The sequence below is a fragment of the Hemitrygon akajei genome, chromosome 28, assembly GCF_048418815.1.
Source record: "Hemitrygon akajei chromosome 28, sHemAka1.3, whole genome shotgun sequence".
Classification (NCBI taxonomy): domain Eukaryota; kingdom Metazoa; phylum Chordata; class Chondrichthyes; order Myliobatiformes; family Dasyatidae; genus Hemitrygon; species Hemitrygon akajei.
The window spans coordinates 23931805-23936930 of record NC_133151.1 but is presented as its reverse complement, the minus strand read 5'-3'; the positions used below and the strand labels follow the sequence as shown (position 1 = coordinate 23936930).

At 43.2% G+C, this 5126-nt stretch overlaps 2 non-coding genes across 2 annotated transcripts; one reads left to right on the top strand and one right to left on the bottom strand.

Annotated features, from left to right (window-relative positions):
• The first annotated feature begins 2502 nt into the window (after window positions 1-2502).
• On the top strand, window positions 2503-2574 carry trnag-ccc (transfer RNA glycine (anticodon CCC)). The gene has a single exon. It is a non-coding gene; the product is annotated as a tRNA-Gly (tRNA).
• Window positions 2575-4244: 1670 nt separating this feature from the next.
• Window positions 4245-4318, bottom strand: trnan-guu (transfer RNA asparagine (anticodon GUU)). Its single transcript has one exon. It is a non-coding gene; the product is annotated as a tRNA-Asn (tRNA).
• Between the last annotated feature and the right edge of the window lie 808 nt (window positions 4319-5126).

Sequence of the window (5126 nt, the reverse complement as noted above, 5' to 3'; positions counted from 1 at the left end):
ACGGTTGACATGTAAAAACGCATATTTAAAATAGCAAGTAGATCCTGGCCTCCCAGTCTCTTAGTAATTTATAAAAAGAGTGGAAAAAAAACTAGACTAAGAAAAACTAATCTAAAAAATAAAAAAAAATAAAAATAGAATGGGCTGCCATGTTTCATCGGTAAAATTTATAATTTCTTGTTAACTCTGCTCCTCTATACATAAACAAAAACAAACTAAAAAAAAAGGATTCAGAAAGTGTCGACTTACATCATATGAAAATATCGAATGAATGACCTCCAATTTTCTTCAAATTCAACCAAAGGGTCAATAGTACCACACTTCTTCCCCTGATCTTCTATCTAAATGATACAATTTAGACATTTTTATCATTTGGGAAACCCATTGTGTTGTGGTAGGGGGATTGGAAGCTTTCCATTTAAGTAAAATGGATCTTCTGGCTATTAATGTCACAAATGCAATTAAACGACAAGCTGATGGGGATAAGTGACTGGAGTCTATCACTGGTAGTCCAATAATTGCAGTAATAGGATGAGGTTGTAAATCAACACACAGAACTACTGAAATAATATCAAAAATATTTTTTACAATTGTTTTCCGAGAAGAGGACAAGACCAGAACTACATCTATCACAAACAGGATTTATATGACGGTAAAGACAAGCTAACGTATCCTTGGACATATGAGCTCTATGAACCATCTTAAATTGTATCAAAGCGTATCTGGCACACATTGAAGAAGTATTAACTAGTTTTATTATTTTCTCCGATTTCTATGTAGAGAAAGATATTTGAAGTTCTCTTTCCCATTCATTCTTAATTTTATCAGATGTAACTAGACGTATTTTCGTAATCAAATCATAAGTAATTGCTATTAAGCTCTTCTTAAGGATTGAGCACAATTTATATTCCCTAAAACAGATTTCAACTCTGTGGTTAAATTCAAACGAGAAAACGTACAGATGCTGGAAATACAAACAACACAAAAATTGCTGAAGGAAATCAGGGCTGATGAATGGGCTCGAACCGAAATGTCGACTGAACCATTTTCCATAGATTCTGCTTGGTCTGTTGAGTGCCTCCAGCATTTTGTGTGTTGCTGCAGTTAATTTAATGGGATTGATAAAAGAAGGTTGTTCCGGGGCAAATGTAAACAATCCTGTACCTTGAAGCCTTATTTCCATTTTTTCCCCAAAATGTCCAGCCCTTCCTCTCGATCAGAGGAAATCATTCCCATTTTATGTTACTTTTTTTCCGTTTTCCAGATCCAGATTCAACTTCATTCCAACCTCTATCCGCACTAACCAGAATTATTCATTTCCGGTTCATTTTCCAGACTCACCCCCCCCCCCCCACCTGAACCTACATAACCTACATTATTTCCCAACATTCAAGGAAGGGTCATCAACCGCCACTGCAACTCCAACCCTCTTCTTCGTGTTCTGCTGTCAATCAGGTCTAGAAGCGGAGCCATACAATCCACGTTATACAAGGTCACATAGTTTTAGCGTACATTCCAACATTGCACTTTCTGTTTGGAGGATCCAGGGTTGCTGGAGGGGCTGGGTGGCTTTAAACTCGGCGGTAAACATGTCCGCAAGGTATCGTTCTCTCCAAAGTGTTTCAGCTGTTCCTTTTCCAGTCTTCTCCACACAGTCACCCAGACAAACTGAGAGAGTCGGCCGGAGTGCTGGGAAAGTGCGGGAGTTCATATCTCACAGCAACAGCCCCTGTATAATGTGTCGGAGTGAAGGATCCAGTCACCTAATGTAACGCCGTACGGCGTTCAGATACAGTCACGATGAGGGAAAATTGATAAAACAACACTGAACAGAACGTGCCTTTTTCTTGGGAAACTCTCTAGTTCCGGGCTATTTGCACACTAAACTGTCCCATCTTCTAATAACGGTTTCATTTGAAACAGGAAAATGGTATCCCCATCGGTAAATTAAACCCCGGTCTCCTGCGTGACAGCCGGGGATTGAACTAACGAGGAATTTACAAGAGTGTGTAGTCTGTCATACGGATGTCAGGGTTTAGGAGAGCTCATAAAGTCACCCTGATGTTTCTTTGTTGAGTGTAGAGCTGACGCTATTTACTCATCCTGTCCTCACTGTGTCACTGGAGGGGTCTCATCATTCTTCAGTGATTCAGTCATTTACTATGTTCAAGGACTGGCCAAAGGAAGGGTTCCCATTAGCATCCAACTGCGTGTTGTTTGAACCGATATTTATAATCAGGATGGTTTCCCACTTACTGAAACGTGCAGCAGGAAACCATTTGTAGCCCTTCCAATCTCTCGGGTCGATTCTCCCTTCTTTCGGATCCCAGGGGCTGTGTTTCTCCGGTCTGTTGGAATGTCGCGACATCTACGGGTCAGAATAGGAACCGCAACAGAGTGAGGAATGATCCTTCAGAAAACAGCTCAGAAACTGATAATCGAGTTACAGAATCTTGTAGCACAAAAGACCAATCAATAACCGAATCTCGTTTGTATCAGGGTGCGATGGTGGTATAGTGGTGAGCATAGCTGCTTCCCAAGCAGTTGACCCGGGTTCGATTCCCGGCCGTCGCAGGTTGTATACCTTTAGCACTATGAACGCAGAATTCATGGGAAATTTGCTGTGAATGAAATTCACTCTAATGGATCAGATGGAGCCCTAATGTACGATGGTGGTGATCCCTCATGCAGCATGATCGAGGAAACCAAACTGAATGAAAAACACAACATTAGACCAGGGAATTCCGGTAGTTCCAAGGGCTCGGCTCGAGGAAACGCACACTTTCTGGACAGATCGAACATGCAGAATCTTGATCAAAGACACAACGCACGCCGGATATTCTCTCGTTCCCCTCTTCCATCTAGCAGAATGTACAAAAGCACGAAAACACAATTCACAGTCTCAGGGATAGTTTCAGTCCCACTGTTGTGTCTATTGAATGGTTTCCGTAAGATAGGACGGACGTTTGACCTCACAATCCACCTTGGTACGAAGGTACGAAATAATTTCCTTATTATTTACCTGCGCCGTGCTTTCCCTGTCGCTGTTACACTTTATTCTGCATTTTGTTATTGCTTCACCTTGTTCTGTCCCAATACACTGTGTAATGGTTTAATCCGTATGAACAGTGAGGATGAGAAGCGTTTCACTGTATTTCGGTATATGTGACTGAAACACGTAGAACAGATTCAATTCCCACTGAGCCCTTTGCGGCAGCAGTAGGGAGCGCCGGCCTCCGGTCAGCGCAGAGTTTCCCAGCTGGTAATGAAACGCAGCAGAAAAAAAGAGTTGAGATCACAGAGGGGAAGCAGTGAGAGAGGGTTTCACTGAACTCTCATCGATGGGAAGATTCAAACTTCTTCAGAGTAGGCATCCCCTATTGACATCAATCGATCTGTGTTGAGATGGTGAACGGCTTTAAGTTCCTCAGTAAAAACATCAGCGAGGAACTCACGAGGTCTGTACATACCGGCTGCGTGGTGAAAAAGACACAACGCGGTTGAAGAAATTTAATATGGATCCCCAAATTGTAAAGACTTTCTACAGGGGACCATTCTGACTGGATGCATCACTGCCCGGGATGGGAACTCTAATTCCCACGATCGTAGGAATCTGCAAGGAGCGGTGCGGACAGCCGAGCGTGTCTGTTGATGTGATCTTCCCAGTATTCAGTACATTTGCAGAGACAGGTGTGGAAATAGGACCTGAAGGATCGTTGGGGACCTGAGGCACCCCAATCACAAACTGTTCCCGCTGCCGCCATCCGGGAAAGAGTAGGGCAGCGTAAAAGCCGGGACCAAAAGGCTCCGGGACAGCTTCTTCGACTAGGCCATCAGACCGATTCATTCACGCTGATACAATCGTATATCTATGCTATATTGACTGTTTTGTTGTACATACTATTTATTACATATTGCTATAAGTTGTACATTGCACATTTAGACGGAGACGTAACGCAAAATGTTTACTCTTCATGTATGTGAAGGACGTAATTAATAATGTCCATTGAATTCAATTCCACGGAAGAAACTTCGCAGTGTAGCTGTCGAATCGCAGACGGGAATATGTGCAGATGCTGGAAATCCAAGCAACATACACAAAATGCTGGAGGAACTCAGCACCCAGGCTGCTTCGTGACCCTGAAGAAGGGTTTCCGCCTGAAAAATCGACTGTGTACTTTATTCCATAGATGCTGCTGCACATTTTCTCCTGTACGAGAGAAAATAAACTACTGGAGCACTAGCGTCCCTGGGTGGGCTCGAACCACCAACCTTTCGGTTAACAGCCGAACGCGCTCACCGATTGCGCCACAGAGACGACTATTTAAAAGAGTACGAATAAATGATAAATTCCAATTGAAATGCGATTTCTTGTTATAGGTGCATAGTGTTTTAAAACACAAGGTTGAATACCTGCTGCCACCAACAGAGAATATAGCAGAGGATGGTTTCGATCCTTCGACCTCTGGGTTATGGGCCCAGCACGCTTCCGCTGCGCCACTCTGCTCTCGGAAATATAATCAATTGTTGAGTCATGAATGCTGCGTGCTTTCGTGTGTATGCATGCATTTCTGTCTGTGTCCGTGTATGTACATATCTGGGTCTGTTTCTGTGACTGTGTATTTCTAGGTCCATTCCGTCTTTTTCCCGATTCATGCCCACGTACTTCACTTTCTTTTGTTGATTCCGTTTCTCCTCTTTCACGTTTTCTCCACCTTCCCTACTCTCTGACCCACCCAGTTATTCTCTCTCTGCCGTTTATGCTCTATCCGTCTTGCACCTCGTTCCCGATATTTCGCCATTGAAATGCGTTTTACATTATTTAATTGTCCAGATGGACAATTCATCCCACTGGTTGGCTTTTTCAAAAAATAAATAACGACGTTTTCTCCCGAGGTGCCATTAACTACCTTATCCTGTCCTGATGATTGAATGACTGTCCGAGTTCCTTCAGTGTTGAAACAGCAGATCAACTAGTGAAGCGGAACTCGCGACATTAATGTAGTGCAAACGCTGACATCAAAGGTAACAATTCCTCCGCCGGGATTAACTGTTGGTGTCATGTTCAGACTATCACAGCCGGACCAGTTAGTGACAGATGGGGAGATGTGGAGTATCGCTGATGC